This window comes from Pinus tabuliformis, chromosome 9 (assembly GCF_031772625.1).
Source record: "Pinus tabuliformis cultivar Carrire ecotype Pingquan chromosome 9, CPIR1, whole genome shotgun sequence".
In the NCBI taxonomy this organism is placed as follows: domain Eukaryota; kingdom Viridiplantae; phylum Streptophyta; class Pinopsida; order Pinales; family Pinaceae; genus Pinus; species Pinus tabuliformis.
The window spans coordinates 599874023-599899999 of record NC_142307.1 but is presented as its reverse complement, the minus strand read 5'-3'; positions in this window follow the sequence as shown (position 1 = coordinate 599899999).

The following is a 25977-nucleotide window of genomic DNA, read 5'->3' as shown; positions in this document are numbered from 1 at the left end:
GTCTTGGAGTGCATGACAAGATTTTTCGGAATACTGATGGCACTTGTATTATCACATAGAATGGAAATGGGTGGAGTACATATGATTTGAATGTCTTGCAACGTTTTCATCATCCAAAGTACTTCTGTGCAGCAAGATGCAGTAACCACATATTCTGATTCAGTGTTAGATAAGGCAATCGAACTTTGTTTCTTTTTGAACCAAGACATTAACCATGAACCCATATAGAATGCACCTCGATTAGTGCTCTTTCGATCATCGACATTTCCTACGAAATATGCATCTATATATGCACGAAGAGTCAGATCTATATCTTTAACATACCATAGTCCAGAGTCCTGAGTTGCTTGAAGATATTTGAAAATTATTTTAACTGCCTGATGATGTGATTCCTTTGGATTTTCTTAGAACCTTCCAACAATTCCTACTGCATGCATGATATCATGTCTCGTACCTATCAGATATAGCAGAATTCTGATCATAGATCTATATGTTGGTTGGTTTATTGTTGGTGATTCATCATTAGAACTGAGACTGCATCCTGTTACCATTGGAGTACATACTGGTTTAGAATCTTCCATTTTGTAGTTCTTCAAGATCTGTTTGAGATATTTTGTTTTTGAAAGGAAAATACCATCTTTTGTTTGCTGTACTTGTAGACCAAGAAAATAAGTAAGTTCATCAAGTAAGGAAATTTCAAATTCTTGTTGCATTGCTTAAGAAAAATTCTGACTCATGGATTCTTCATTGCTACCAAAGATGATATCATCAACATAAACAACAATAATTAGCAGTTTGTCATTTTCAATCTTTGTGTATAAAATGTTATCTGCAAAACCTTTTGTAAAGCATTGTTGTTGTAGATATTTGTCAAGGCGGTAATACCAAGACCTTAGAGCCTGTTTCAGACCATGGAGAGCCTTTTTGAGCTTGCGTATGAGTTTTGCATCATTTCCAAGAATGAATCCTTCTTGTTTTTCAATATAAACTTCTTCTTCTATATCTGCATTAAGAAAACCTGATTTTACATCCATTTGATATACTTTGAATTTTCAAAAACTAGAAAGAGCAAGAAACATCCTTATGGCTTCAAGTCTGGCAACAGGTGCAAAATTTTCTTCAAAATATATACCTTCTGATAGAGCATAACATTTACAATCAAGCCTTGCCTTATTTCTAATAACTTCTCCATTTTCATTTAGCTTATTCTTAAATATCCATTTTGTTCCTATAACATTTTTATCATGAGGTCTAGGAACTAATTCCCAAGTATCATTCTTTTCAATTTGGTCAATTTCTTCATCCATGGCCTTGACCCAACATTCATCTTTTCAAGCTTCATTTACATTCTGAGGCCCTATGGAGGATATTAATGCTAGATAACTTGAGGTCCCTGTAAGAGTTCTTCTTGTCTGTACTCCATACCCTTTTTCTCCTAGAATTTGAGATTCTGGATGATTCTTCTAAACATACCTGGACAGAGTCTTTTCTTTGTCTGTTGTATCTTATTCTGGTGCATCATTGGTTTCTTATTCTATATAATTTTGATTTAATGCAGGAAAGCATTCCCCATATTCCTCATTGTCAGATTCCTATCTTGATTTCATTTGTTTCGGATGTTAGAAAAATATTATATATGACAGAGAAATGGAAGACATATAATATGCAGAAAGACAACAAACACATAAAACCAAAAAGACATAGATATACGTGGTTCACCCAGTTTGGGCTACATCCACCCAAAGCAGCCAATCCCTCCTTTCTATTATCCAGCAAAATGAGGAGACACAACATACAACAAATCCGATGTAATATCCTTTGTTTTCTCTCACAGTCTCATCGATCTGTTTCTCGCTCTGAGAATACACATATATTCCACAAGCACAATACAATGCCCTCATACAAAGAGAAGGGTTGCCTTCTGGGGTAAAAAACCCTAAGCTGAACATAAATTCTACCGTCATATCATCCGCCTAATGAATGACCTATATTGACTAGAAATTAATATAGTTTTACAAGGCAATTTTACATCTGTTTTTATCTTTGGGGACGCTACCCTTGAAACCCCCGTCGAGGAACTGCTGGCCCCCAGACCCCCCAGCTGGGTGGGGATGGTCCCCCCCGAACCCCGACGGGGGGGACCAATCCCCCCCACATGGAGGGGTGTACAATCTTCCTAAGGTATACATCCGGCTGAAACAAAGACCTATAAATTAGGATGATAATCATGCTCCACATCCAACACAAGATTTATGCATGCTTCATTAATTACAACATCAATGCTTTCAATAATTTTCTGAAGCCTTTTGTTATGACATTTGTATCCTTTACTTCAGGATGAATAACCAATAAGAATTCCTTCATTTTCTTTGGGTTCAAACTTACCAAGTTTTTTATCAGTCCTTTTGATGAAACATTTTATTCCAAATAATCTAAAGTTTTTTATAGTAGGAGGCTTACCATACCAAATTTTATATGGAGTTTAATGACTATTACCCGAACATTCGCTTTGTTGAGAATAGTCACGACAAAAAATGCAGCTTCACCCCAGAAGGTTGCAAGAGTTCTAGAATCATCAAGCATCGCTCGATCCATTTGTTGAATTGTTCTGTTCATTCTTTCTACCATGCCATTTTTCTGAGGAGTTCTTGCGATGGAGAATTTCCTTTTTATTCCATGTTGTTCACAAAAGTCAAAGAATTCATCTGATATGAATTCTCCCCCTTGATCATATCTGAGACATTTGATTCTTCGATTTGATTCATTTTATACTAAAGCTTTAAAGGCTTAAATTTTTTCAAATGATTCATCTTTATGCTTTAGTAGTCCTATCCAACACATCTTAGAAAAATCATCAATAAATAAAATAAGGTATTCTTGTCCACGAGGTGACTTTTTCCTTGTTGGTCCACATAAATCAGTATGGATGAGTTCAAGAGGCTTGCTTGCTCATCCTTCTTTTTCATTGAAGTGAACTTTGGTTTGCTTACTGACTTGACATGGTTTGGATATGGTATATTCTGGGATGCTGATATCTGGAAGATCACGAACTACCTTGAGCCTGCATTCTTTTCTTCTTTGAGAAAAGCTTAGATGTCCCAATATTCTATGCTATAGCCAATTTTCATCTGTTTTGCTTAGATAGCATTATTTTTGTCCTCCTTTGAGTATGTATAAGTTGTTTGGATTTTTTGTTCCTTTCATCACGGTATTTCATATATGAAGCTCACGAACCACACATCCATTTGATCGAAACACAACTTCATTTCCTTGATCACGCATTTGACTGACACTCAACGAGTTATGCTTTAATCCATCTACATACATGACATTTCCAGCTTTAACCTTTTCTTTCAAGAAGACAAAGCCTTTACCTTTAATGTCAGCTGGAGTGTCATTTCCAAATGAGACATTATTTTCCTTTTCTAAAGCATTATACGAATGAAGTTTATCTTTATTGTACGAATTTATTGGGTAATTTCCTCAAATAGAATAGCAAAATACACCGCTCACAAACAGATCACAAATCAATACACTAGTATTCTTGACATGGTTAAAACCCTCATAAAGGGAAACAGTCCACGTCCTGAGCCAATGTGGCCACTTTGTGCAATCTATTAATAAAAGAAATAAAATTTACATAAGCTTCTCTCATGAATGGTCACCCTACAAATGACCCTCCATGCTCTTTAAATATAGATCATGGACCAATCGGATGTTAAGCCATAGATCAAGTGTCGGTAATACCGAGGAGAGAATGAACCATTGGTTCACTTCATGTCTACAACATATTGTGACTGTTGGATTATACGTAAAAAATTCACATAGTAGAGAAACACACTTTACGTAACTCTACACTATACCAAGTTATACTTAACTATTTCATATGTGTCGGAATATCCTAACATCCCCCCTTAAGAACAACTTGGGATATAATTGAAGGATGTACAAATATGACACAATAGGAGAAGGAAGGAGGAATTAGAGCCTATCCCCCCTTAGTGAAAACTTCTTGAACTCCAACTATAAATCGAAGTTTAGTAAACTTTGCCTCTCTGAGAGCCTTTGTAAATATGTCTGCAACTTGATCACCGGTTGAACAATATTGCACTTCAAGAACATGGTCATGAATGAGCTTTCTAATGAAGTGCATGTGTAGTTTAATGTGCTTGTTGTGTTGATGTTGGATTGGATCTTTACATAGGTGAATGGCACCTTGATTATCACACCAAAGTGTAGTCGGATGTTGTTGTTGAAAGCCAAATTCTGACAGGATATGACGAAGCCACAAGGCTTCCTTAATAGCTTCTATAGTGCCCCATTACTCCGCATCTGATGAAGAAATAGAAATGGAAATTTGTTTCTTGCAAGCCCATGTAATAGGTCTAAAATGAAGAGTGAAGACATAAACAACTCTACTACCATGTAGGAATTTACAGGGTAAGTTTCTCAAATAAAACACCAAAGGACATCGCTCATAAACAGATCACAAATCAATACACTAGTATTCTTAATGTGGTTAAAACCCCCAAAGAGGGAAAAAGTCCACGGCCTGAGCCAACGCAGCCACTTCAGGCAATTTATTAATTAAAGAAATAAAATTTGCATAAGCTTCTCTCATGGATGATCACCCTACAAATTACCCTCCACGCTCTTTAAATAGAGATCATGGACCAATCAGGTGCTAAGCCACGGTTCAAGTATTGGTAATACTAAGGAGAGAATGAACCATCGGATCGCTTCATGTCTAGAACTTATTGTGACCATCGGATTGTAACTTACGAATGTACATAGTAAAGAAACATACTTTACCTAACTCTACACTAGACCAAGTTATACTTAACTATTTCCTATGTGTCGGAATATCCTAACATTTATCATCTGTCGTTTGTTTGGAGCATCCATTTTCAATGTACCACTGATTTTATTGTCCTTCTACATATAGATCTATGCCACATCTTTCTGTTTGAGATTCCTTCTTTCTCCATATCTTGGGATTTAATGATGTTTTCTCCTTTTGAAGTGATGGCCAAATCTTTTTCTTGCATTCATATTCTTCATGACCAAAGTTTTTACAAATCAAACATTCTTCTTCATTTTCAAGAAGAGAAAATTTATTATAGGAATTTTTCTTGGTCCCTATTATACTCTTTTTATTTCATGCTTATCTAGTCATGATGGTTTTGTAAGCAACACATTGAATAGCCTTATGCCCAAAGTTATGACATGAAAAGCATTGCCCATTAAAGAGGTTTTTGCGATCATATAATCTTTTGGCATTATTTACATGTTGGTTGAAGCTTCTACTGATATTAATCCTTGGAGTAAATTGAGTATGATTTACCTGATAGGTAATTTTAGGCCTTTGTTGATGATTGACATACCATTCACTGGTCTTTCCTACATCAAAATAGCTTTTGGTGGAGGCTGACCGCATCTGTGATTGATATGATTCTTTAGTATATCGAGGACCTGTCTTTATCAGAGGAGGACTCTCAACTTTGATGATTTCATTTAAAGTTTTAGATCCTTTAGAAAATCTAAGATTAAGAGATTTTGTCTTCTCAAGTTTTTTTCTTAGACCCACAATTTCACATTCTAGATTTTCATTGTGTTTTTCTCTTTCATTGAGTTGGTGTGTCAACATATTTATGATCATATTCTTTTCTTCTAAACAGATTTTGAGTTTAGTGATTTTTTCAAGAAAGTATTCCTCTTCTAAGGCATCCAAAAAATCATCATTGTCATAAGCGATGAGTAGTCTATAATCTTATTCAGTTTCATTTTCATCACTATTGGATAAGCCATCACTATCTTCACGCATATAGTAACTCCTATTCACAACCTACTTTCTATTTCCTTTTGCATATTCCTTTCCTTTTTCATATTTATTTTTATGAGGACATTTGGTAGCATAATGGACGATTCTACCACAATCAAAGAATTTGAAAGGTAGCTTACCTCTGAATCTTCTAAAACCCCGTTGAAACTTCTTGACAAAATTTACCTCATCTTCTTCTTCTGAAATGTGTTCTGATTCATTGTATTCTTCCTTTTATTTTCCCTTTGCTAACACTTTAAAAGCGGTTTCTCTCATATTTGATGGTTCTCCTTTTCTCATTTCAAAGGTAGTTAGGATTCCATGGAGTTGAGTCACAGTAATAGTTTCAAGATCCTATTTTTTTCTATGGAAGACACTTTTGACTCAAATTTAGAATACCAAGATCTCAAAATTTTCTCAACTAAAGTAGATTCGTTTATTTATTCTGTTAGAGTTGGTCTGTTCAGCCCTCCATCAGAGATCAAAACTCTTTATGCATTTCATTTTTAGGTGTCCCACTCCATTCGCTCAGCTGCATTCCGCTAGGGGCATGCCATAATCTGACAGAGAAGGTCATGCTAGTCATTTCCCCTCATGTCTGGTTCCTGTTGGCTTATGTCTTTGTGTCAAATAATCAAAAGGTCCATAACAGTCAAGGTCTGGTCCTTTAATGGACAAAAGTCATTTTTGGTCATTAGGTCTAGGGATTTCGGTTCACGACCTCTCCAAGTGGGCCCGCTCATCTACACTTCGGTTTTTTGGCACCAAAGGCGACATTTAAAGTAGTTTTTCTCCAAATTGGCTTCTATCCAAGTGGCGAAGGAAGGCAAACGGTCACCCAAGCCAAATGTAATGTTTGTAGTGCTGCACCTGTAGCTGATGGTTGGCTCTTCATCTCCATTTTGTAATGATTTGAGTAACTCCCCAACCCTTGGGCATTCTATCTCTTCTATATATTGAATGCAAGCTATTTGCAAAGGGTTGGTTGGCTTGTAACTTCTAGGAGACTGTGGGAAAGAAACTTTGTTTCTTCACTGTATATTTTTGACAGAGAATTAATGAAAGGCAGCGACTCTGTTTCATGAGATTCTTGTGGTTGTGAGTGTAGCAAATGTGTCTCTTATGTTTTCATATGTATTTCGTTATGTTTCATAATTCAATTCATGTTCATTTCCACTGAAATTTTCTGAGTGAGATTAGGTAGAATTCAATTTTATTGCTCTGCCTATGGGAAAATTTCATGTTCAGTGTTGTTCTTCTGTTGAAAATGATTCATGTAACTATTCCCTTTTCACTCTCTTCAACATTCTATTCATTCCGCGTTACTTCAAACTAAATTGCTACATTTTTCGCCTACCTTGCCTCATGGAATAATCTATGCCTTTGTATTGAATTCTTTGTTCCTTGCTGACCATTGGTCCCATACCATCCCAGAAGCTCAGTCATTCATAAAATTGTTTCTTGTATCCCTATTCACTTACTAGCCTAAGATCAATATTTCATTGTAAGTCATATCAGACCGTTTTTGCTTGTATATTCACCGAGCGTGACTCGGAGAGAGCCCTCTCCTATTCTGGTAGGGCTAGCTACCAGACTGAGCGTGGTTTTTGATTACCCTAATTTTTGCCTTCCTTTAGCCTAAGGCAGATTTAGGTGCTAACATATTCACCTAGATTCTTCATACAATTAATAATCTCATCTATACGTAAAAAGTAACTAGCAACACTCTCATCACTATGCATCTTAAGAGTTTCATAGTGAATTATGAGATTTTGAAGCTTAGCATATTTTACTTTAGGGTCTCCTATGTAGCTCTGAATGATTTTGTTCCATATCTCTTCGGTTGTCTTGAGTTGCATGACTTTGACAAATTTTGATTCTGACAGACTTCCAAATAACGCATTGACAACTTTGGCATTGGTTTTGATATAACTTCTTACCTGTATAGTCTGTAGGAATTGCTGCTGGAAATTGATATCCTCCTTCCACAATTTTCCAAACATTGGCTCCAAGTGATGGTAGATAGGTTTTGGTTCTTATTTTCCAATATACTAAGTTGCTCCCATTGAAGATTCATGGTTTGATGGATCCCATGCCTTCATGATTATTCATCTTGAAAGATATTCCTTCAAGCAATCAAGTTTCTTCTGAAGGACCTGCTTTGATACCAATTGTTGGAAATCATACTAAGATGGGGGGTGAATCAGTGTTATCATATCAATAATTTTTCATTTCCCAAATAGATTTATATACGCTACTTCTGTGAAGTGAACTAGTGTGTACATGCTACTGTGATTAAATAAACTAACATATACCTAGAGAACTTATGTTTTAGTCAATTTATCATCTATTGACCTTTAACCAGTGCATCAATAACTTATTAAATAGTGCAGTAAAAACAAAATAAAGCATCACACATAAGAAACACACATGAACACCAAGATTTAAGGTGGAAACTCAATGTGGGTAAAAACGACCTCCTGCCATCATCTCTGTCTTCTTTTAATAATAAGAAAATATGTTTACAATCTTGTTCTAGTGCAGACTCATACCAGTACACTGGCACCAACTTGTAGAAGGCTACAACCTTCTCTCATTTTCCAGCTTTTACTGGAAGGGGGCTACAACCCCCTAGATTTTGTACTAGCCAATGTGTTTACTAGAATGTAGGTGCCAGCCTACAGAAGGTTACGACCTTCTCTCTTCCTCCAGGAACCACGCTTCATAAATTTTCAGAATGGATGCTCCTGGTACGCAAAAATACACATGAAGACTTTGTTTCATCAAATTTTCATACTGGACGCATCAGAGCTTTCAAACTGCATCAACCAATAATAAGTTAATCTGAATAGTCAGATCAATGTCACCAGAACACTGTGCTAAACCCATAAACTTGCATTATCATTCAGAACCAAATGCAACCTAAAAAAGCATGCATCAAAATGTATATGCTACTTTACTGAACCCAACCTTTGTGTATACACTACTTCCTTTAATTAAACCTGTGTATACCTTCAAAACTACTAAAACATAAAAATTCTGATTCAAGTCTATACCAACCAACAATATACTGAACATCTAATGCCAATTTACAGAGATTTACACAGATAGTAGCAAAGATCACCCTTCTCACTATACAGTCAATCAATCAGATACCAAAATCCTTATGCATTCAATTTTACATTTAGATCTAAGAAGACTTCATTTACAGATAATAGTAAAACAATAGAACTGATCATATAAATTAGTCAGATATGAAGAAAATGACTTTTCTTTTGTATACACTACTTGGAAGAGAAGAACCTGTGTGTACATGTGATTTTACCAAGACGAACTAGCATATAGATTTGCAAATATTAACTCACAACTTTGCTACAATTCCAGACTTTAGAGAAACCTAGATCATGACATTTAAAGAATAAAAGAGGTGTACATAATCAGATCTAACCCAACCTATATTAGATCATTCAATGATAAGTCATTTTAGGCCTCATGATCCCAATCTAACATTAAATTCAAGGTGCACAAAATATTTCAAATCAAATCACAAACATAGCCCTTGCAACATAAAATATACTTTAGATAGAAGTATTCCTTAGAAATCATTTCACTTGCACACCCTAGCCTTATGGTCTTTTCCTCCTTATATAGTTTTAGGCCTTTCTCAATACCTTAGACCAAAACCATTTAGGACTCGTGGTATTCTTGGATGACATCAAATAGTCGTTACTCTTCTCAATATTGTGGGCTAATACCATGGTATTTACCATTGGTATTGTCTCCTGTTGAGTTTCCTTGATTTTCCAACATATACGCTCTTTTCTTCTTGTGAAAGTGCGTGTATACATATATGCCCTTTTTGTTCTGTGAATGAGCGTGTATATGTTGTTTTGACTAAGTGGATCTGCGTATACATCTTAAACTGCTTTTCACCATCTTTTAGCTTCAACTTCTTCATTCTGGTTAACAGACTTTAGTTCCATCTTCCTATTCTTCTGTACTAATGCTCTGTTACATCTGAATGGACCTGTTACACTTTGGGTTGGCTTTCATCAAAATGAAATTGACCTGTGAGTGAGTTTCCATCAAAGACAACACATGTATCATAATGCCAACAAGAGGACCAAGCACATTGATGCTAAATATAATTTTATTAGAGAGTTGATTAATAATGGTGAAATTGTGTTGCAAAACCGTAGGTCACATGAACAATTTACTAATATTTTCACCAAGCCATTGGCACATGAAAGTTTTGTTTATCTCAGAGACTGTTTGAGAATCATCAATGACGTCAATTGTGATTAAGGGGGAGTGTTGGGAATATTAATCCCAACTACCACCTTAAACACAATGAAAAACACCATGCTTACCTAGTCAATTACTGCAGGGTTGCGATTTTGTTTGCAGGCAGAAGGACTAAAGTCTAAAGTACACCACTGACCATTCCGCAACACATCAGATAGTTAAAACACTTAACGAAGGGTTAGTAAATATGTATGGGCAAAAATTTACTAGGCAACCCTTAGTGCAGTGCACAACCTCTCAAAGTTCAGAAAATCCCTCATTTTGTATATTTGCTCTGCCATAAATTAATGAGTCAAAGTTGTATGTTTGCATAAATATGAATGTAAAAGTCATTTGCAAGGTTGAGCAAGTAGAGAGGAGTCAAGTGTGTAAGTCTGAAAGATAGTGAGGAGAAAATCGTGGAGAAAATATTGGTGGATGCGTGAAAACAACAGTTTCACACTAAGTTTTTTTTACTAAGCAGCAGCCTCGAATTTATCATAAGAATGTATTTTTCATATGTTTAGAAATATAATCCATAGTTTAGTTTGTTGCAATATGTCTTTAAACCTTCACCACTAGCTTTACCGCAACCATTTTGTTTTCACTCTATTTTGTTGTGCATTTAATTTCTATTTCAATTAAGCCTATTTGTAGTTGCTATGTGCTTGCTCCTCCTATTTCTGATCCATACTCCTCTCTTCTACCCTGTAAAATTTTTCTAACAACTAGAGAGAATCAATCAAAAGATGAATCACAGTTTCTAACAACTGGAGAGAATCAATCAGAATATGAATCACGACGCAAAGAGCGAAGAAACCAAATCCACGCACCAAACTCCAATAATCTATGGGACACAAATTCCTCAAATGGTAACCTTAGCCTCTCCCACACCAGCGTCAGCACGGTCCACCATTGCTACAACACCTAATATTGACAGGAGTTTGTGTCTAATATTTTAGTTGGATGGATTAATTTTATGATTTTGCACTTATTTCAAACTTTCTTTGAACAACCTCATCTAAGCAGTGGAAATGATCTTAGACTCACCAGTTTTTTACCACTTGCTGACGGGGGAAGAGCATCCTACAACTAGCTTGGCCTTTATAGAATCCAACTTGTATTTATATCCAACCATAGTAAAATGGATGTAGAATGAAAAGGATAATCTTCGTTGTGATGGATTGATCTTGTCCTATTTAAAATTTAAACCAATGTCAAATGGTATGCATGGTCAGTCAAAACGAATTTACACAAGAATCATTCTCACGCAATAGAAATAGCAGGGCATATATATATATATATATATATATATATATATATATATATATATATATATATATATATACTATCAAATTGGATGCATTCATCTACATTCACGGGCTGTGGATTGTTGGCTACCTGAATTGTTTATTGATCAAACAGTCGAGTACCACATTAATTTGTCAACCAGGGAAAGTCCTTTTGTTTCAAAGGTGACCGCGTACTGTATGTACTTAACTCTAAAAGCATTAAAAGCTGTAGTATACACAATTCTATTTTCTGTCAAACTCCTTACTCTATGTTATAGCAGTTAAAATATATTGCAGAGATGAAATGAAAGTAGTTAACTAAGAATACAAATCTGCAAAGAAAAATAATGGCTGCTCTGTTAGCAGAGGATAAGGACCCTATCCTCAGGGTAAGGATGTTCAACACCTACCCCTGTAACCAAGTTGCTAATACACACTGCAATTCCTAATCACTGGTGAAGTACTCTTTTACAATATCAAGCAACTAACAAAACTGAGTATCAGCAAAAGGAAATTATCAGAGGTAATGCTACAGAATTCAAACACACTCACACACTAACAGAAAATAAATGGGTGAATCTTGTGAAGAAGGTGGGCCCTGTCCCTCTCACAAGATTCCCCAGAACACAGATGCCGAATTACATGCTCAGAACAACCTTTTATTCATATGCCAAAATGTTCAGTTACAATGAAGATTCAGACTTGCTTTTGTTTTTCAGAATTTCCCTTACAACTTGTTTTCTTTCTCCCCCCCTTTTCTAATGTAGATGTATCCTCTTTATAGAGGAGACATCTATTACAATAGGCCGTCGTGGTTCATTCAGTTTAACCTTTTGGTCAAAAATAAGAAATCCATCCTTGTTACAGGATGCCGTTACAACAGTGTGACGGTGTATTCTTTCTTGGGTCTCTTACTGTTACACGGCTGGTAAACGAACCTCAACCGTCTTCTTGGAATCCTCGTACTATCCTTTTCCACTTCACCATTGTTGCTCATTTAGTAAACTCATGTTGTTCCTGGTGTTTCAGCAACTGTAACTGTGTTTTACTCTTTCTGGATAGTTGCTGATCGTGCTATGTCAGCATGGAACTCTGCCGATCTTCTGATAGTTGTTGTTTCCGCTTGTTATTTCCAGTGTTCCAGTTGTTGCAAAATAATGTTTTCCCTGCTTTAGATAGTTGTTGTTGCTGGTGTTGCAGCAACTGCGTAGTTGTTGTTTCTGGTGTTGCAGCAACTACGAACTATAATTTCTGCAGACTTTAGACAGTTCAACGGTTACTTAGCAACTTGGTTAACTTCTCCAAAGATTAATTATAAAGATAACATGAATATGTAATGAATGATTAAACATATAGTAATGAGGAGAGTTACTTCATACCTTGGAATGATTAGGTCATTATATAATCAAGGCTTTCAACTTATGGACTGAAGAGGGTAATATTATAGCAAAAATACAAGGTCAAAAGTAGTTAATTTGGAGTCCTAACATGCCCCCAACTGAAAGGGTTGCATGTCCTCATGCAATGCTTACTCTGAATCTGAGTCGGAGTACTGGGATGAAGAGTGTAAATTACTGATACAGTAGCTATGGGAAGTGTTATCAAACCTGTCTCTGAACCCACAGACACTCTCTAGTTGCCTCCATGCTGCCACCTCTTCCTTTTTGGATGATCTAAACTGACCCTTGTATTGCTGACCAGATAACCATAAGAGGGAAATTTAAATCTGTAGCCAATCCATTTTTCAGCACATTGTTCCATACATCTATCATAGTAAGGTACCCTTGAAATTGTTGCCTGTAGATTGGGGGGGTTGTAGGGATGATACTCCTGTCTTTCCTTGCGACAGTTTTCCCAGAATAGGCTGTTGGCTTTAATAGCCAAAGGTGCCTTTGTTTTCACATAGTGTTGGAAATCTCGCAAGACCACTGCTTGTAGTTGCCTAATGTGATCAGACATTCCAGGTTCACTTAAAATTCTTTGGTACTGTGCAATGAAAGTAGCTGCATTTTGGGGTTCAGCCCTAATCCAAAGGAGGCAGTTCTGTTCATCGTGTTGTGCTGAGATGAAAGCATTTTGCCAAGTGATTTGGTTGGCTAGAAAGGAAATGAAAGCTTTGAGTTTTATGTCGCCAACAATAGGGAGTATATTCATTTTTCTGTCTTCAGACATAGCTTCGTTGTGGAGATAAAGCTCACACAACAAATTCTGATCATTCTTGGGTGCTTCTGCAAAGGTTTCAATAAATTGTTTTCATGTAATCACCTGATGAGGTCTACCATCTCTAACTGCCTTTATCTGTAAGAATGTTAGTCTTTCCCTCAAAGATGCTGCATAGTTGAAAGAAGGTTTTCTTGTAGCAAGTATTCTTTGAACCAAATCAAAAATCTGGGACAGTCTAGCTTTTAGTTCCTTAATTTCTTTGTACTGAGCTCTAGACTGCTCAAGTGCTTCCCAATTCTTATATGCATAACTGAACGAGATTCCCTTTTGCTGTTGGAATTCTTTCCCTTGTGACAACTCATATTATTTGCACCATATTCCCTTTAATTCCTAAAAACTAGCGGTCTCTATGCATGCATCGCTGACAGAGGGAGATTCAATTTGTGCATAGGCATCAACAAGAATTTTATGTTCTGTGATAATTTGAGTAGGCCGGGGTGGTTCTATGTCCTCTTCTCCATTTCCTGCTGATTCCTGTGTAACAGCCAATTCTTCTTCCTCTTGTTCCATAACAATTTGGGTAGGCCAGGGTGATCTATGTCTTCTTCTCCATTTCTTGCTAATTCCTGTGTAACAACCAATCCTTCTTCTTCTTGTTCCATAACAATTTGGGTAGGCCAGGGTGATTCTGTGTCTTCTTCTCCATTTCCTGCTGATTCTTGTGTAACAGCCAATTCTACTTCCTCTTGTTCCATAACAATTTGGGTAGGCCGGGGTGATTCTATGTCTTCTTCTCCATTTCCTGTTGATTCCTGTGTAACAACCAATTCTTCTTCTTCTTGTTCCATAACAATTTGGGTAGGCCGAGGTGATTCTGTGTCTTCTTCTCCATTTCCTACTGATTCTTGTGTAACAACCAATTCTTCTTCCTCTTGTTCCATAACAATTTGGGTAGGCCGAGGTGATTATGTGTCTTCTTGGTCATTTGCTGCTGATTCCTGCATGACAACAAGTTCTTCTCTTTCTTGTTCTGTAATTTTTGGGGAGCCTGCTGGTTCTCGTGTTACAACAGGTTGCTCTATTTCCACCTGTATAGTTTTTGGAGAACATGCTGGTTCTTGTGTTACAGCAGGTTGCTCTGTTTCCTCCTGCACAGTTTTTGGAGAGCCTGCTGGTTCTTGTGTTACAGCAGGTTGCTCAGTTTCCTCCTGCACAGTTTTTGGAGAGCCTGCTGGTTCTTGTGTTGCAGCAGGATGCTCTGTTTCCTCCTGCATAGTTTTTGGAGAGCCTGCTGGTTCTTGTGTTATAGCAGGTTGCTCAGTTTCCTCCTGCACAGTTTTTGGAGAGCCTGCTAGTTCTTGTGTTGCAACAAGTTGCTCTATATCAGCAGAGGGTTGTGGTGGTTCTGTTTTTGCTTCTGCAATTTGTGTAACAGCAGGTTCTTTCATTTTAACTACAATAGGAGAAGGTTCTGGAATGACTCCAGTCGCTGGTACTGCAATTATCTTATATCCTGCTTGAGTGTAGAGCTCACCACACTTGGTGCACATATATTCACTCTCTTTACTCTTCTCCGCTGCAGATGCTACCCGTGCTAAAATGTGCAGGTTGCGTTCATTTTGATAAGCTTCTTTGACCCTTATTATTTCCTCCTGATAATCCTGAATTTGGGATTTTAGAAATTCAATTTCTTCCTGCAGGGCAGATATGGTAGGCTCAGCTTGTTGAACTGCAGGTTCCAGTGAAGGCAGAGGTTGTGTTTCAGCATTGATTTGAACATTTATACCCCAACAGGTGGTTCTTGTGTGTCACCTGGTGGGGTAGTGGCTGTTTCTTGTGTTGCAGCCACTTGGCCAATATTACCTTGGGTGTCGGCAGCTGGTTCTTGTGTGACAACTGCCTCAAAAGATAATGTCACGAAACTGTGAACACTCTACATCTCAACCCCAGAGGGTGAGGAAGGGAAGTGTTCAGGGCTGGTGGAAGTACGGGTTCTTAACATGATGGGTGGAGAGCTGGGTAGAGTGGGGCTAGCAGATTTAGCTATTACAGACGACCGAGTCCTTTGCTTGGGTAGAGAAGCAGGGAATTCAGATATTTTTCTTTTTCGGCTAGCTTCCTTTAAAATAGGGGCAGTGGCGGAAATAGCAGATGCCTTGACCGAAGCCCTAGTTCTCTTTCTTTTCGGTGGGGTTTCATTTTTCTACTGCTTCTTTCGTTTGAAAAGGGTAATAGGGATGTTATCATCAGAGTCGTCGGTAGAAATACCAAGTATGGGAGTTGATGGGTCGGTTTTATTAGGGGATGGGGTTGTTTGCATGGGTGTTTCTAATGCTGATTGTACATTTTCAGCAACTTGTGGGGGAGTTTTTTCAGTTTTCTGGGGAATTGCTTGGGGTATTTGTTATGAAGTATCCTCTGTTTGTTGAGGAATTTCTTGGGGTATTTGCTCTGAAGTATCCTCTGTCTGTTGAGGAATTTCTTCATCCTGCTGAGGTATGTCCACAACTTGGTGAGGAATTTCCTCCTCCTGATGAGGAATTTCCCGCTCTGGCTGAGGGATTTCTTCCTCTTGGTGGGGATTAATGAGGGGAGGGGGGTTATTTAAGGAAAGGCCTTTATTTATCAATAATTGAGCTAGACGGTGGTGTTTCAAGGAATGGAGCGGATGCTTTGCGTTGACAGTGTAACGTGACATATTTTTAAGACATCCCAATAGATAGTATGGCATATTTATCAACTGACCATGCCTCAAGTGATTCAACAAGACGAAATCATGCTGGTAAATTACCTGGTACCGGCCTTCGCACGTCAGGTATTTCTTTACAAACTCAGCAACTTTCGGCCATGTTTGAGGCAGTGATTGAAGTACTACGCCTCTGGCCTTGGGTTCCACCTGCTCGCCTGGTTGAAGAAAATCCTGCTGAGCATTGAGGATCATATGCTTCCTACTGAACCAGCGCGTGCCATTAGCTGGTAGCCCGGTAACTTTGGCTATGACTTCTTCTGTGACTGGAATTTGTACTCCCTGAATGACGGAAAACCCCTCTGTTAAATTTCATGCAAACTCAAGGACTTGTTGTGCGTCGAAATTTGGAAGTCTCCTAAAATAATCTAGCCATCCTGCTTGCAGGAAGATTTGGTAGGCCTCAGGATAGAGCTCAAGAAGTGCTGTTGTGCCAGGTTCGTATGTGATGAGATTTCCTCCCATAGCTGCTGTTTCAGTGAGAATTCTCAGTACAGAGCCGAGTTTCCAAGTTCAGTCCAGAGTAAACCGTTGCAAATGGTAACATGACACGATGAGGTGACTTTTACATATTACCGGGAGAGTTAAGGGAAGCGGCAGTTGGCGTGCTATACAATTATGGCATTGCTTTGGTAATCCCCCCCCCCCAAAAGCTACGGCTGAGTGATATGATTGGAGGTACAATTATTCGGTAGTCCTATCAACATCTCCACATTAACTATTATTTAATATCCATGCATAATCATGCGTACATTTATATTTTTCCTTTTTAGTTGCTGCGTCGAAAAGTCTTATCTCGTCTTTTGCTGGATTAATAATGATTAAAGCAGGTCTAAAAGTATGAGAATACCGGCGGTTTTTATTACTGACGGGAAGTAATATTGGAGGATTGTAATCATCATAGTGTATGGCTGGTTCTTTTGGTAGGAAATGGTATGTTTTATGCAAATAATAATTCAGTTCCTGGGAACTGAAGTGGAGAAATTGGTGCTTTTTTTAGTATAAATGAGAGAAATACTGAAAAAGGCATTACGGCATCGGGAAGTGGTGTTGCAGCAACGGGAGTTTGTGTTGTAGCAACGAAGTTGGTGTTGTAGCAACAAGAGTTGGTGTTGCAGCAACGGGAGTTGGTGTTGTAGCAACGGGGAGTGGGTTGCAACAACAGGAATTGGTGTTGTAGCAACGGGAGTTGGTGTTGCAGCAACGGAAGGGGGGTTTTGCAACAACAGGAAATGGTGTTGCAGTAGCGGGAGTTGGTGTTGTAGAAAGGGGAGTTGGTGTTGCAGCAACGGGAGTTGGTGTTGCAGCAACAGAAAATGATGAAAGACTGATTTATGGTCCAAAAAACGTTCCCAAGTCCGCAAAGTGATTCTTTTGAAGTTTTTGTTCTCAGCCATTTTCCAAAACTAAGATCTGCAAAATAATGAATTGTAATATGGCAACCCTTGGCAGGGATTATTAGTTGAAAAGAATATCTAATCTAAAAAATAAATAAATGAACAGAAATTTAAGTGCCTTGAGGGACAGCAAGTTCCCCCAGGAAAGCATAGTGTATATCTGTCATGCAAGTAGCTTTAAAATCTTCTTTAGAAACAGGCCGCTGATACAAACGGAGTCGATACCCATTCACTAGTAGTGGTGTTCTGCTATCATCAATCGTTAAAAGTCTGACTGTCCCATTTGGAAAAACAACATCTACTTCATAAGGCCCTAACCACCTTGTTCTTAACTTACCTTGGAAATTCTCAAAACGGGAGTCATAGAGTAGAGCCTAGTTACCTTTCTGGAACTGCTTTTTCTTGATGGTTCTGTCATGCCACCTACTTCTTTTTTGTTGTATTATGGTTGTTTGATGGATGGCATCTAGTCTCTTCTCATCCAATTCCTAAAGTTACTGCAACCTGGCTGTCTGTGCATCAGTCAAGTCAAGGTTAACAGCTAAAGCAGTTCTTAAAGTTTTGATTTCAAACTCTATAGGGAAAATAACATTTTTTCCAAAAACTAATTCATAAGGTGAAAAGCCCGTAGTATTCCTCCAAGAAGTTCTATAGGCCCATAATGCCTCAGGCGGCCTTTGAAACCAGTCCCTTTTATTCTCCTTTATTGTTTTTTCAAGATGGCTTCTATGACTTTATTGGTGCTTTCTACCTGCCCATTTTCCTGGGGGTGATAAGGTGTAGTCATTTTGTGCTTAATATGATATTTCTGAAGTGTATCCTTGAAGCCATGAGAGTTGAAAGGAGGTCCTCCATCCGTGACTAGTTCTCTAGGTAATCCAAACCTAACAAAGATCTCTTCAAATAAAAATGTTAGTATTGATTCTTCATTAGCTTTAAGGAGTGCCTTAGCTTCTACCCATTTAGTCATATAATCTGTGCACACTAGTATGTACACTCTTTGATTGGATGGGGGATTAATGGGACCTATAAAATCTAATGCCCATCTCTCAAAAGGTTCGAGAATTACCTGGGGTTTGAGGGGCATTTCATCCCTGTGATTAGGCTAGCCCATTCTTTGACAGCTATCACAGGCCTTCACATATTTCCTTGCATCTTTGAAGAGTGAGGGCCAATAATAACCCATTCTGAGTACCTTGTGTGCTGTTCTTTTATCTGAAAAATGCCCTCCACAAGGGCCATTGTGACAAGCTTTTAACACATAATAAATTTCATCTTCACCAATGCATCTCCGAATTTCCTGATCAAGTCCTGTGTGGAAAAGGCACCCGCTTATCCAGCTGTACCTAGCACTTTGCTGAATGATCTTTCTTTTTTCCCTGTGTGATAGGTGCGATGGTAATTTTCCTGCAACTAAATAGTTGGCAATGTCTACATACCGAGGTGAGTGAGCAGATACTGCAAATAAATATTCATCAGGAAAAGAATCATCTACTAGAATATTTTCATCAGTTTTTAATCGAGAAAGGAAATCAACAACTACATTATCTTTTCCTAGTCTATCTACAATTGTGATGTCAAATTATTGTAATAATAATAACCATCTGGTAACTCGAGCATTTGTAACTGATTTATTCATTACATATTTAATGGTCGAGTGATCAGTATGCAAAAAAGTAATGTAGCCAGTAATATAATGTCGAAACTTATTGATAGCATAAATGACTGCTAGGAATTCCTTCTCAGTGACTGTATAATTCAGTTCAGCTGGTGTCATATTCTTACTAATAAAATAAATAGCATAGGGAAGACTATTTTCTTCTTGGCCCAAAACAGCTCCAATTGCAGTATCTGAGGCATCAGAGGATATATGAAAGGGTAGTGCCCAATTAGGTCCTCTCAAAATGGGAGCTGTAGACAACTGATGTTTAAGTTCATTAAATGCTTTTTCACAATCATCAGTCCACTTAAATTCAACATTTTTTGTTAATAACACAAATAGAGGAGAAGCTATTTTGGAAAAATTCTTGATAAATCTTCTATAGTATCCAGCATGTCCTAAAAAGCGTCTTACATCAGTTTGTGTTTTGGGGATATGGAGGGTCTGAATTACCTGTATTTTGGCTGGGTCAACTTGAATTCCTAGGAATGAGATGAAGTGACCCAATACAATACCTTGATTCATCATCATATGAAATTTTTCAGTGCTTAAGGCAAGGTGTTCTTCTATACATCGCTTAAGTACTTTTTCAAGGTTCTACAGTGCATCCTCAAAAGTCACTCCATAAGGAGTAAAGTCATCCATAAATATTTCTAAGGAATCATTTAGCATATCAGAAAAAAATCCCTATCACTGCTCTTTGAAATGTTGCTGGAGCATTACATAGCCCGAATGGAAGAACCCTATAAGAAAAGGTCCCCCATGGGCTAGCAAACGTGGTCTTGTCCTGGTCTTGGGGTGCAATATTAATCTGATTGTATCCACTAAATCCATCCAAAAATGAAAAGAATTTCTTACCTGCCAAATTATCTAATACCTGATCAATGAATGGTAAAGGGAAATGGTATTTCTGGGTGGCTTTATTTAGAGCTCTGTAATCCACACATACTCTCCATTTTCCATTTTCCTTGGGTACAATTACAAGTGGGGAAACCCACTCACTATTAGATATAGGATATATAAATCTTGCATTCAACAGTTTTTTAAGTTCTTCCTTCACAATTTCCCTTAAATTGGGATTCATCCGCCGCTGGGGTTGACAGACTGGGGGGGATCCTTCTTTAATATAAATGCGGTGGGTGCATAGCTCAGGAGAAATCCCCTTCATGTCTGTATAATCCCATGCAAATGCTTCTTTATTCTCCCAGAGTAACTTTATTAACTGCTATTTTTCATTATCAGTTAAGTTAGGATTTATATTTAATGTTTTTCCAGGCTCAATTTCTATTGTTGTACTTTTGGAGGAGCTGCCTGCTATTGTCTGAGATAAATTTTCAGTTTTCAGGTTCTGCTGAGATTCAGATTCCAAGATTGCAGTGAAGTGATTATGCATTTCTGGGCTGACCGAAGAAGGTTCAGAAATGAAGCTACTGATTAATTCATCTTTGGTAGAATATTTGAAAGTTAAAGCTTGTCTGGTAGTCAAGATAGGTTGGGTTTCTTCATCCTCATAATCTACCCATACAAAGTTGTCATTATTAATCATGGGTGTAGCATGAGGATAAAGGGTAAGCTGTTTGGTTTCCTGCCCATTATAGATGGTCATTGATCCTGATCTACGGCTGATGAAAGCATCTGCTGTAGCTAGCCAAGTTCTTCCTAGAATCAGTGGATGACCCCCCAACTTTGTTTTAGTTTGTAACACCACAAAATCAGCTGGGTAATTCCAGGATTCTACAGAAATGATTAGGTCTTCAATGACTCCTTCAGGTTTAATTGTAGAGCGATCAGCCAGCTCTAGAATGGTTGGAGTTTCCCTAATAAAGTTTTTTAACTGCAACAATTGTGCTATTTCAAGCGTCATAATGTTTATTGTAGCACCTAAATCTACTAGAACTTTAGAGACAAAAGTTTTTCCAACCTGAACTGTTACTGTAGGGTGACCAGGGTCACCATATTTCACAGGAGGATCTTTTTCTGTCATTAAAGCAGTCAGTTCTCCCATCACATGAACTGTGAGGGGGTCCTTAGCTTTTCTTCCAGGTTTTTTTATACAGATATCTCTAACAGTCCTAGCATAAATGGGAACATCTCTTAGCGCTTGCAACAATGGAATTTTAACATATAAATTCTGCAGTTCACCTAAAAGGTTAAAAGTAGGTTGCTCAAGCGTTTTGGTGAGAGCCAGACGTTCAGGGAATGGCGGATCTGTTGTTTGAGCATTGTTGTTAGATGTTGATTCAACTGTTTCAACATTATTGTTAGCTGGTTTTTCTTTTCCAACTTCCTCTTTATCAGAGTCAGTAATGTCATCAATGATGGGTTCAACAATTCTCCCTGAACGAAGATGGATATCGTTACATTGCATAGGGGAGACAGGCTGATTTTGAACATCAATTACTTGCAGAGCTTTATTGTTATTTGGGTTGGGGTTAGGTTGCACAGGTAGCTGTGTTCTAATTGCTTGGTTATTCGGAGGAGTATTGGATGGTAAGGAAAGATATTGTTGATGCTGAGGAAATGGCATCTGCTGGGCTGCCTAGTTCGGATTCCATTGATTAAAATACGATTGCTGGGGAGCCCAAGGATTCCACATGGTAGGGTTAGAAAAAGGAAGACTTGGTTGCTGCATGGGTAGAAAACTCATCATATTAAAGGGTGGGTACTGCATTTGGTTCATGGGTGGGTAATTCATTTGAAAAGGAGAATGATTATTCCAACGACTAAATGCTATGTTAGAATTCATACCTTGTCTTTGTGGCCATTGCCTCCTCTGTGTCATCAGGTACACTGCTTCAGCCTCTTCTTCAGTTGACTGCAATGCTGCTTTTATTCCCAATAGAGAGGAGCATTGCTGGGTCTCATGGTCCTTTTCACAGATCGTGCAGACTGGTACTTTATCTAGTGGGCATTCCTTGAGTGGGTGTTTTTCTCTGCATTTAGAACAAAAAATAGCTAGGGCAACTTCTTCTTCTGCCTGTTTCTTTTTTACCTGTAGAGCATCAATTTGTGAAGCAAAGAGCTTAACATTTCAGTTTTAAATTCTTCCAACAAATTACCTATTTCAGCCCTTGTTTCTCCTCCACTTGGTGACTTCTGGACTCTTGAATATACGATTTCCCTGCTTTTTGGTCTGCTTACTGCTCCTCTTGAACATCTCATACAGAGGTTGATGATTTCATCAAATGGTTCCTTGGAAATGTCCCCTTTTCCAAGCATATTCAACATGTCCAAGCAGTTATCTCGTACCCCTTTCAATAGTATTGTTTTCGGAATATCTTTACTCATGGTAGGGTGGTCAGACTGCTGCAGATTATACTACAGTCTTTCCACAAAGTCCTCCAGATTCTCGTCCTCCTTCTGAACCATTTTAAACAACTCTTCCTTCCTCTCTCTTGTTCGGCAGTAATCCTGATATTTGGCTAGAAAACTTTCTTTCATCTAATCCCAGGTAGTGATTGCCTGAGCTCCTAAGCTCATAAACCACCTTAGCACATTCCCTTTCAGTGTTGTTGGAAACAGTTTTAGTTTCTGATTAGGGCTCACATAATCATAAATCCTACATAGTATATCAAATTCAAAGAGGAATTCATCTGGGTCTTCAGAGGATAACCCATGAAAGTTGGGTAATGCTGAAAGTGGAATGTTCTTCATAGGGGTTGCCCCTCTCGGGAGCTCCCCAATAGGGAACTCCAGGGTAGAGAGTGAGTTTTCCCCCATTCCTTCTGCTCTGTTATCCTCCATTGGTCTTTTTCCTGAATCGCTTGCTCTATCTTCAGTATCTTCTGTCTCTTTAGGTTCTTCTACCGGTTCCTCAGTGTGCTCTGGTACTTCCAGCTTCCTTTCAGGTCCTAGTACTTCCTCCGTCTGTCGATCTGTTTGTGAGGAATACTAGATCTGAGGTCTCTGGGAACTCGTCCTCTGTGATGTCTCGGCCTTTGAAATAATTTCATCAATGAAGGTCTTTCTTCCTCCCCCGCCTTTGCCGCCTGTGAAATGAGGTTTCCTGCATCCTCTCATGCACCTGTTATTCTTAAAAGGAAATCATTAATGCTTTTAAAATCTCTAGTCGCCTTCCCCGACAACGGCGCCAAAATGTTGGCTACTTGAATTGTTTATTGATCAAACAGTCGAGTACCACATTAATTTGTCAACCCAGGAAAGTCCTTTTATTTCAAAGGTGACCACGTACTGTATGTACTTAACTATAAAAGCATTAAAAGTTGTAGTATACATAATTCTATTTTCTATCAAACTCACTCTATGTTATAGCAGTTAAAATATATTGCAGAGATGAAATGAAAGCAATTAACTAAGAATACAAATCTGCAAAGAAAAATAATGGCTGCTCTATTAGCAGAGGATCAGGACTCTATCCTCAGGGTAAGGATGTTCAACACCTGCCCCTGTAACCAAGTTGCTAATACACACTACAATTCCTAATCACCGGTGAAGTACTCTTTTACAATATCAAGCAACTAACAAAACATAGTATCAGCAAAAGGAAATTATCAGAGGTAATGCTACAGAATTCAAACACACTCACACACTAATAGAAAATAAATGGGTGAATCTTGTGAAGATGGTGGGCCTTGTCCCTCTCACAAGATTCCTCAGAACACAGATGTCGAATTAGATGCTCAGAACAACCTTTTATGCATCTGGCAAAATGTCCAGTTACATTGAATATTCAGACTTGCTTTTGTTTTTCAGAATTTCCCTTACAACTTGTTTTCTTTCTCCCCCCCTTTTCTAATGTAGATGTCTCGTCTTTATAGAGGAGACATCTATTACAATAGACCGTCATGGTTCATTCAGTTTAACCTTTTGGTCAAAAATAAGAAATCCATCCTTGTTACAAGATGCCGTTACAACAGTGTGACGGTGTATTCTTTCTTAGGTCTCTTACTGTTACACAACTGGTAAATGAACCTCAACCGTCTTCTTGGAATCCTCGTACTATCCTTCGCCGCTTCACCATTGTTGCTGATTTAGTAAACTCATGTTGTTCCTGGTGTTTTAGCAACTGTAACTATGTTTTACCCTTTCTGGACAGTTGCTGATCGTGCTGTGTCAGCATGGAACTCTGTCGATCTTCTGATAGTTGCTGTTTCACTTGTTATTTCCGGTGTTCTAGTTGTTGCAAAATAATGTTTTCCCTGCTTTAGATAGTTGCTGTTGTTGGTATTGCAGCAACTGCGTAGTTGCTATTTCTGCTGTTGCAGCAACTACGAACTATAACTTCTGCAGACTTTAGACAGTTCAACGATTACTTAGCAACTTGGTTAACTTCTCCAAAGATTAATTATAAAGATAACATGAATATGTAATGAATGATTAAACATATAGTAATGAGGAGAGTTACTTCATACCTTGGAATGATTAGGTCATTATATAATCAAAGCTTTCAACTTATGGACTGAAGAGGATAATATTATAGCAAACATACAAGGTCAAAAGTGGTCAATTTGGTGTCCTAACATGGATCAATTTGGTTTCCTTCATCTACATTCACAGGTTAAGGACCACCGAGAAGGAACTGTACTCTATTGCTGGATATATTGGACGAGTTCCCTGCAGAGAGTAGAGCAATGGTGGAATTACCATCTGTGGTCAATTTTCGTTTGGAATCACAAGGATTAGAAGTATCAGCGTTGGAGTTAGGTTGCAAGGGCATGTCGGGACTTCTATTGTCCTCCACCATTATTTCTCTTATCCACCATGGGAAAGAAATGAATTCCCTTATCCACCATGTCGTCGCCGAAGGTGCACCAGAATATCGTCACCATACAACCACTTGAAGTAGGGTTCATTTACTTTAGTAGCAAAGTCTATTGAAAATTTAACAGATGATGATATTAGAAAGGTATTTTCTGATCCTATATTTTAATTTCCATACTTGGACTTCAGTATTTAAATTGTATTACAGGATAGAATTAAATTTAAGGACAAGACTAATTATTTATCATTATTTATTATTAATATTGCTAAATATTTGATTAATGTAAATTTACTGTTTTATATTGATAAATCTATAAAACAAATAAAATTGATTGGATTGATAGAATGCATTTTATTGCTTTCTTGAATTTTTAATAACTTTATAAAGTATTGATGCTTTGGATAGACAATTCCAAGGTTTTTTTTTTTCCACATGGTGAAACTGCGAGTCCTAATCTATGGGAGACCCAATATCAATCCTAGACAATTCCAATATTTTGAGCCGAGAATCTAGAAAAGAATAAGGGTAGGTTCAAAACATAGCTGAAAGAGCTTTCAGGAAGGATGCTCCCCAGGTCAACTTTCACTTGATTGGATTGACTATCAGGGAAATGACATTTCACGGATCCCTGGAACAACCAAAGTGAAGAATCTAGAATACGAAAATATCGATGCTTTGTCCGTTAAGATCAAGGAAATAGAAAATGTATTAACCACCAATGGCTTCTCTGGAGATTGAATTCGGGATATTTCCAAGGATGTCACATAGATGAACTCAGAATCACCTCCTCTTCATTCATGGAAAGATGCAATATGATGAATTTTAGCATCATTCTTTGCCAACAAAGCGACATCGTTAGTCCCATTTTCTCCTTTTTTTAAGCATATATCAT